The 9,821-nt window shown below is 35.2% G+C and overlaps 1 pseudogene; it reads left to right on the top strand.

Annotated features, from left to right (window-relative positions):
* Window positions 1-789: 789 nt before the first annotated feature.
* LOC101546710 (ubiquitin-conjugating enzyme E2 variant 2-like) lies at window positions 790-1,230 on the top strand (annotated as a pseudogene).
* The last annotated feature ends 8,591 nt before the right edge of the window (window positions 1,231-9,821 follow it).

Below are 9,821 nucleotides of genomic sequence, written 5' to 3'. Positions count from 1 at the left end.
CGCCACCAGTAGCTTGCCAGGCTCTCCTGTGCAGGCGAGATACTCTTGGTAGGTTGCCGGGCTCTCTTAATATATAAAAATACCCAGGAGGTATAATAAAGTTTTGCCATTAGCTTGTTTTTATTTTTTGAAGACATAAACTCACACAAAATACAAACCAAGTCTGAGATTTTTTTCTTTAATCTTTGCACTGTCTCATATAAGCATAAATGCATAATATTATATCACAGATGTTATGCAAGATAAATTTTCAGCATTAAATTTACTTTGTCTATACCAGAAAAAAACCCTATACCAGACATTTATTCAAAAGTTTGCAGTATTAACTTGAAAACAAACTGATTACAAGAACTTTAGATAAGTCATTGTAAACCTGAGGTAAGATTTGAAATTGAAAGTCAGTTCTTACTTTTTTTGTTCTTTGTGATTGTAACACATTTATAAACTCATTTCCAGTGATCAAATACATTCTTAGGTGTATATTTTGATGAGAAGAGGAAAATGAAAAAATGTGTGTAACTTCCCTTTTTAAAACTATAATTGGTTTTTATCACACAAATATATCACAACAGGTTAAAATATGACTTTAGAATAAAATATTAATATTATAAATTCTGGTGACATTAAAAGGAAAAAAGTGTTTATATTAGAAACTGAGAGGTATCTAATGAAAGTGGAGAGAAAGATCGGGCCCAAATATTTTCCTTTATCAAGATTGGAAAGTAGAAGAAGTTGAAAAGAGAAAGCATGAAAAATATGATTCTCATTCAAAGTTTAATTCAGCAGGAGAAGATGGCGGTCTCCACAGGAGTTAAGTTTCCTCGTAATTTTTGCTTGTTGGAAGGACTTGAAGAAGGACAAAAAGGAGTAGGCGATGGTACGGTTAGCTGGGGACTTGAAGACGATGAAGATATGACACTTACAAGGTGGACAGGCATGATTATTGGGCCACCAAGGACGAATTATCAAAACAGAATATATAGCCTGAAAGTAGAATGTGGCCCTAAATACCCAGAAGCTCCTCCATAAGTTAGATTTGTAACCAAAATTAATATGAATGGAATAAATAATTCCAGTGGAATGGTAGATGCACGGAGCATACCAGTGTTAGCGAAATGGCAAAATTCATATAGCATTAAAGTTGTACTTCAAGAACTAAGACTTCTAATAGTGTCCAAAGAAAATATGAAGCTTCCACAGCCACCAGAAGGACAAACATACAACAATTAATTTTAATAGATCTCAAACATCTTAAATCAACAACCTTCTACTCACAATGCAAAATACCCACACATTAAGTAAAAGAATTCCAGCTGGCAAAACATGATCTGGACATTTATAAGAATGTATGTGCACCCATTATGTTTTCAGGTAACAGGAGGAAAGATGCAGTACAATTTTTTTCTCTTGTTAAGGCACTGTCATTTAGGCATAAGCCTGGAGTACTCAAAATAGAATCCAGGTTTGCATGGTAAAAGCACGGTGAGAAGGGTTAGGTGGCTAAAACGCCGGTCTCGCCAGAAGGAAAACCAGAAATGGCATATTTTATCCATCCTAGTGAAGGCTACTGTTCCAATTGTCTAAAGTAGCAGGTAAAATAAATATTGTCACAAATTGTGTTCAGTTTTAAAGCAGTGTGGGTGCTGATTAGTAGTAGTATCAAAAGTAAGTTCAGGATTGTTTCAATACCTGTATTTATAATTTTAAAAAAAATGTCGTGGGGAGGTCAATGAATTTCTGTTAAAAGCCGTTCCTATGTGTTACATGTAACAGACATGGTAAATATTTGTTTACAGTCTTTGACAAACCATGCTATAAGTTTAAGTGAAATTAGCAAAAAGGAAATAGGTGTATGGCTATGTGATTTTGAGATTAAAGTTAGTCTTGAAATGTAAATAAAATGTGGAATATGTCCTCAGGAAAAAAAGTTTAATTCATACTACAGAAATAAACAATAACATAATTATCAGCTTGGGGACTTAGAAAAGAATATTGATGAGGAAAATGAGCTAAAGCTTTATCTTCCGTCTTTCAAAGTAGAAATGAAGAGATATGATTAAGGTCAGGGATATATCTCAATGGTAGAGCACTTTGTCATTTATTTTTCATTCAATAAATGACATTCAATTCTTTTACCACACCATATCACAAACACACACACATATACACATGCACACAGATACACACACACAAATGCTCGGACACGTATACCCAGATAACTGTGATAAAAATGAAAAAAGAGAGATGGTTCTAGATGATGGTTGCTTCTAGAAAACAAAATAAAGAAAGAACAGATCAGCTAGGGGCTGTTTTTAATGAATTTTGTAACCTTTTTTAAAACTAAAGTTGCAAACATATAATAACATTCATTGATCAAAAGTCATTGCCTAGAAATTGCAAGAGTCAGGGGCACTTTAAATAAAGTGGCTTTAGAGCAGGATAGATAATAAATTTAGTAATATATTTGCCTTGAATACTGTTGGCCTGGGTTTGGTTCCTTGCATTCTATCTGGTCTCCTGGGCAACACCACAAGTTATTTCTGAGTGGAGAGCTAGGAGTAAATCCTGAGCATCATTGGATGTGGTCAAACAAAGGGTCTTGAGAAGGGGCAGTTGGATGAAAGTCTGGGTTATGTATGCTGCAGGCAAAAAGCCTTGTCTAGGGATTGAAGCTAGTTTAGCACATTTTAGGAGGAAAAAAAATCTTATTAATAACTCGAAAGCCCTACACTATACACAGGGGCAATGCAGTAGCCAGGGGCTGAAGACCTCATAGTCATGGCACGGAGTTTGATCCATTTTGATTTATATAACAAGAGATCAAAGAATTTTTATTTTGAGGGGGGTACTCACCCATTTGATGCTCAGTGCTTACTACTGGCCCCTTGCTCAGGAATTCACCTGGTACAACTTGGGAAACCATAAGTGGAACCATGGATCAAACCTAGATCAGTTGCTTGCCAGGCAAGTGCCCTCCTCACTATACTATAACTCTGGCTCCAAGTTCAAAGAATTCTAATAGAGATGTTCTATTTTTTTTATTTAAGAGAGAATACTAGTAGAGGAAAGTAGTAAAAACATACTAATGAGGGTGTGCCTGGCATGGTTCAAGAAAATAAAGTAATGATTTTATAGTTATAGATGAAAGTCAGGAAAATAGGGAAATACAGCAATTTCCCATAATTGCAGTGGTTTTGTTCTTCTGAGCAAGTTCTGGACCAGAAACTCAGGAACTCTTGTTCATGTGCTGCTTGAAGTTTCCATTAGAGACTCAAATGGAGATAGTGGGCAGGAAATTTAGTATATGTATTTGGAGTCAAGAAAAGGTAGAACTTGCTGACCGAAAGTTTTTTGGTAAACATCAACACAGAAAAAATGCAATAATAAAAATCACTAGTGTTCTTTACTTGCTTATTCTTTTTGTTTGTTTGTTTGCAATTTTTATACATTTTATTTTCATAAAGTAGTTCACAATAGTTCATTACAGATAATATTAAAACACCCACCCCACCAGCAAGCATCTTCCCACCATAATAAGAGGGAAGTGTATGAAGCTTGTTGTATTTCATTCTGGAGAAAATTAGACCCGTATATAAGAGAATATAAGCAAGTATGTTGAAACCAAACAAATGTGTGCTACTTTAGGTACATCAATGGGCTGGAGTATAAGATGTAGTGGGGCCATGAATGCATCTGCATGCTTCAGGAAATAATGCATCGCTCTCTGCCAGGACTTTTATTTTATAGCCTGGATCTTGGCCGTTGATGAGATTACATGGCACTGGGGGCAGTTTCTGGGTGTGACTGTCAAGCTACTGGAAAACTGGGGATCAGGGTGGAGGAGGCCCAGCCCCGATTCAAGCAGGCTTGGAGATATCAGCCACGGTTCCTGCATACCTTGGTTCCTCTGTTGGTTCCTTCATGTGTGAGACTTGTCTGAGCATGTGAAAATAGGTCTTGAGCATGGCTGTGGCTGGGTTCTGGAGGTTTTCGGCTGCTGGGGCTCTGCTCGGGGCAGGGAGGGAGACTCAGCCCCCCCACCCCCCCACACACACACCTCCCTCGCCAGGGGCCCTGGTGAAGACAGCCTGGTGCAGGGGCATGAGATTCTGCCCATTACTTGCTTATTCAACATGGATATATACTTATATAACTTTCCTTCCTTGCTATATTAGTGGGTCTCCAAGGCCTTGTCCTGGTTCTGAATTTTTAGGAAGACACAAGACTTGGCATCTAGTCAAACTCACAACTAAGACATAGTATAGCCAATGAATATAAAATAGATTCAGCAAAGGGAAAAGACACCTGGGTTGAAAATCAAGGGTAGTTCAGAGAGTGGAGTCAAAAAAGAACGTGGTTAATTCTCCAGGCCATATGTTGTGGTCATCCATGTGAAACATTGGCTACTAGAGAAGGTTATTAGACAGTACCCCACGTTATTCTTGGAGGCTGATTCCACAGACTGTCTCAGTCTGGTATGCAGCAAAATTCTAGACTCCAAAGAGGACAGCTGGTGCTTGGCATAAAGCATTTATGTATAATTTAGGTACATGCTGGGTAGGAACCGTCATAAAATATAATTTCTCAGACACCAGTCCAGAATCAACCTTGAAAGCAGGACTTACTCTGGATAAACAATACCCTATTCAATTTTCTTTAAAGGCCTAAAATTACTTAAGATGCAAACTACATCCTGAGACAAGCACTATTATTTTACGAACTTTATTTTACAGATGAAGAAACAAACAGCCAATGCTGACCTAGTTAATAATGGAAGGCTTTGGGAATGAATATCACCACCCTAACTTTTGTACTTGAATTCTTAAACACTTTGAAAAGAAGCCTCTCACAATAACCAGAAATAGCAGCCTTGGGGCACTCCAATACTGTGGTCCAGCAAATGAGGGAGAAAACCAGCCACTGAAATGGGCAGAAAACCAGGACACATGCCGTCTGTCAAATGAAAGAAAGAAGGTTTCATAAAATTGGTTATTTGAGAATTCCCATATTAGAAGATGGGTCAATGATTGTTGCTGACAAGTTAGGTACATAGACTAACTTAAATTGTTCATCTTTGTCTTCTATACTATTTCATATACTCTGATCATATGAGCCAGAGGCCTTTCCCTAGTCATTATCATTTTTATTAAAACTGATATTGCTTTTCAACTCCCTACTCTATTATACGAACTCTTATTCAATTATTTTCTAAACAGCAAAGTCTAGTCATCTTTCAAGATTTGTAACTAATAGCTCCTTCTTGATAAAATATTGCTACATATCCCAGAGTTATCTACTTTCTTTTTGGGGTTTTATTGTTCATATCTCTATTGAAATTATCTGATCAGTTTCCATGTATTTGCTTGCTTTTCGCATCCTCCCATACCATACCAGCTGCCAAAGTGCAAGGTCTGCATGTTAATCTAAGATATACTCCATGCATCAAGCACAGTCTTCAGAACATAGCAAGAGCTAAAGGCATGCTACACAGCAGGATGAAGCAGAGAAGAAAGAAGGTAAAAAATAAAGAAGAGGTGAAGGAAGAAGAGGAAGAAAGGAATGAAGAGTGAAAAAAGTTAAACAGAAAATGTGCTTTGTGCTTAAATGTATGACTCAAGAATATCTCAGGTCAGAAATATTTAAATCCCAATAATGTATGAATTGAATTTACATTTGTCTAAATGATGTTCAGCCAACAAATCTAGCATGTTAATTTACATGTTTACAGAAGTACCTGAAACTTGAAGATTACAACTTATTAAAGAACTTTCTCTCCAGTGAAATCTTTATTGCACGAAAATGCAAAATATCACAACAGTGAGATAAATGAGAGATAATAAGAGAGATAATAATAATGAGAGAACTATAAAGAGAGAAATGTTTTTAAGGAACTGGCATTTTATCTCAGTATAAACTAACTTATTAGATATTTTTGATGGGAAATATTTTTTATTTAACTCCCTTAATTAGAGGAGGAAGAAAAGCTATAGGAACATGAGGCTCTATTAATAGGTAGTCAAAAAATGGAAGAACACTATTATCTAAGACAGAGGTATAAAGAGATAATAGAAATCAAATTGTATTTATACTTCTTACACCAACCAATAAATGCCTAAAATTATTTATTCTGAAATGGAACTGGGAAAATCCCTACATGAATAATACAAAGGCGAAATGGGTTTTGTTTCCAAAGGGGAACGTTATATAGGTATAGGAAATGCCAGTAACATCTGATAATAAACTACTGTGTACAGGAATGTTAAATATTAGCTCACTACATGTCTGACAAAACTACAAACACCAGTGACAGGTCAGGGAAGAGAGGCAATCTTTTATTCTACTCCTATGGAATATATTAGAGAACTTCCTAAGATGGGGTGAATGAGAGCACTAGAAAATTGGCAGGGCCACCTGACCTCATCTTCTCAGTTTTCTTACATTCACAGATGTTTCCTGCCTCCCCCACCAAGGGCAGCCTCCTCCAGGGCCTCTGGGTTTTCTTAAGCACATCTGTGGTAGTCAGATCTGGTTTCAGACGGACCATCATTAAAAGGACAGTCACAGAGAATTTATTAGAGGAAGAATGAACACAGTGATTTTCAATGTATTTATGTTGAGTGGTTTTAGACACTCCATCTTACTCTGCATAAACTATCACCTAACTGTATATCATTAAAGAAAAAAATCAAGAAGAAAAGGAGAAGGAATTTTTTCATCCTAAATATATTTTTTTTAATGAGTAGAGGTTTAACAGAAGCACAATATGTATTGATGGAAATTCATAAGTTTAAGTGCAGTACAATGAAGGGTGTTGTATGTTGGAGGAGTATTTGGGGAGGATTTATAACTGCTTCTTCTCTTTACGAGCAAGTAAATTGTGATTATATCAGTATAGGTGTGTTTCATTCAATACATCTTAAATAAAGGCAAAATGCATTGCTGAAAACAATCGCAACTGCACTTTACATATGCACACTTGCATGATATTCCTTGAACTCTATTCCTCCTTCAAAATATTTACATTGTTTTTTTCTGCCACACCAATTTTACTCACATGTTTTCAAAATCTGTGAGTCACTCACCATTCAGGTCTGAGCTTATGGAGATCTCCAATTCCACAGGCCATGTAATTACATCCCTCCTTTGTCATTCTTATTTTTTTCTGTCTTTGGAATGTTTATCAATTTCCAAAACAATAGAACTAATTTATGGATTGGCTAATTCTCTTGTTTCTCAAGAGAATGTGAGTTTCCGTTTTCTCTGTTATTTTGTCTCCTTATTATCTAAATAATTTCTGGCACCATATTTAACATAAAAGTTGGAACAAGATCTGAAGACACTAATTTCTAGAATAAGAAACTATTGATGAACCTTCATTGATCTGCCAAGGAATCATCGGTGTTTGTCCCAAAGGATTCATCTCCTATATATAACACAGGATAGTTATCTTCTGTGTGTAGTACTTCCTATCATCCCTGCATATTTTAAAGAGCTTTAAATATCCTTTTCCTGGGCGAAAGCCCTGATACTGCTTAAATGATATTTTTGCTATATTTATGAACTAATTTAAATGTCTGAGAATGGTGGAGCTACACCATGACTCTATTTCTCTAGTATAAAGTCTGTGATACCACATCATCTCCCTTGCCTGAGAATTATGAAAGAATTGGGGTGCAGGGGGCAGGCCTTGTCTATGGTGGTAATATCCTTGAATGCAAGTAGCAGCAGTGTCAGACACTATTTATTTACTTAAAGAAGGTATATTTCCAACATGCGACTCAATGAGTTTAGTTTACCTTTGTTTTTTCCTGAAACCCAGACGAGGCAGGGCTCATACATTTGGGAACCTCTATAACTAACGGAACGCTTATGCTTTATTTGTTGTTTGCTCACTGAAAGCAATTTTAAAACATTCTCTTAGAAACGAGACTTTTTTTTTCTGTTTTCAGCCAAATTGAAATTTAACACGTTTTCTTTAGCAAAACATATTAGAAAAATACTTGTTGCCATTTCATGTCCTACACTGTGTTGATTGCACATCATGAGAAAAATGATTGAACAAGACATGACAATATTTTAGCCATGAACTTGTCCTCAATTAAGACATATTTGTTCCATTCAGGGTTGACATACTAATGTTTCCAATATTAATTACTAACCAGTACTTGAAACATAGATCCTTACAAATGAATTTAACATTGTGTGATTCAGCTGAAATTTTACATTCTTGTGAAGAAATAGACATGATCCTACACTTTTAGCAATAGACTGTGGCTATTATTAATACTGAGGTAGGTCGTAAACCCTATTCCTGCTCAAATTTTTGACTATTCTTGTTGCTGTCTCCATAATAAACACCAAATCAGTTCCTGTTCTCATAACAAATCTGCATTTTTTCATTTATTTTAACTGGTAAAACTGCAGAAATTAAGTTCCTGTTTGGTTTTTATAAATTCAGTAAATATAAAAATGTACTTTCAGAGATATATACAATATGGAATAATTCAGCTACGATTAAAAATGAAACCTATTGCTACTTGTACAGAAATGGAGGGTGTCATACAAGTAAAATGAGTCAGAAGAGAAGTACTCAATAATGTGGCTTATATATTGAATGTCCTGAAAAATGCTATCTCTGAAGAAAAAAAATCCTAATGCTAATAGACATAGAAATAGCTGTTCTGGAATAACAACCAAGATTACATTGAATAGAGATACAACTTTATCCCTGGGAGTGAAAGGAATGGCATGTTTGCCCAAATAGTTTTAAAGCAAACAGAGGAATACAGAACACTGAAGAAGAACTTGATCTGATCCCGGAGTTTAGCTTCCGTGAAATTTTGATAAGATAGCCAAGCTCTATGAATATATTATATTTTTGATGTAGAGCAGGAGAATTTGTATGTGTAACCATAAATAGCAATTAGGAAGAAATAGCACAAAGTGCTTAAACATAACGTACTTATACTTATCTTGCAATCATCTATCAAATAATATATTCTTAGAGTGCACCTAAACTGATTGCAAGACAAAGATGGAATTTGAGAATGTAATATGCTAAGTTATGCATTAAACCTTATTTTTCTCTTCGAAGAAAAGCAGTGCTGTAAATATGTATAACTGTATAACTAAATTCATGAAAAACACACTAAGTACATAACATGGGTAATAGATGCTTCTAATCTTTTGATTTTTAAATTTTTACAGAAAATTAAAATATAAAATTAAAAACATAAAAAATTTAAATTTTTCCGTTGAGTAAATACATTAAACACAACAAAGTTGGCATTTGTAATTCAAAATTTTAAATAAGAAATGACATTTATCAATATACCAGAATACTAAAAACAGGACACAATTCCGTAATCAAACCCAACTCTTTAAATTGAATCTAAATCGTTTCAGTAATAGAAAATTGTAATGGAATTAAAAGTGTAATGGAAAATTCACCAAATTATATTCTCAGTCCCTGTTTTTCTAATGATTGTTAAAGTATTGTTGGTATCTAAGATGACTAAGTAGAACTGTGTGTGATCAACCACTTGCGTAAGATATACTTCTGCATATTTAATTTATACGTAAGAATAATTAACCTGACCAAGTTGGATGATTCTATCCCTAAAATTATCACACCTTCCTCCTCCTGAGGAAAACAACTGACTTATTATGTAATTCCTGTGTTGATGAGTTAAGGGAGGAGAAAGAAGGGTTTTTTTTTTATGCTTTGTTTTCCAATTTCCATTTCTTTCTCCACCCATCTCCCAGAAGCAAGGAATGATGAGATAGCTAGTTGCTGACCAAGTCTCTTTTTCCATGCTTAG

This window comes from Sorex araneus, chromosome 2 (genome assembly GCF_027595985.1).
Source record: "Sorex araneus isolate mSorAra2 chromosome 2, mSorAra2.pri, whole genome shotgun sequence".
NCBI classification, from domain to species: Eukaryota; Metazoa; Chordata; class Mammalia; order Eulipotyphla; family Soricidae; genus Sorex; species Sorex araneus.
This window is presented reverse-complemented; position numbering and strand designations above follow the sequence as displayed.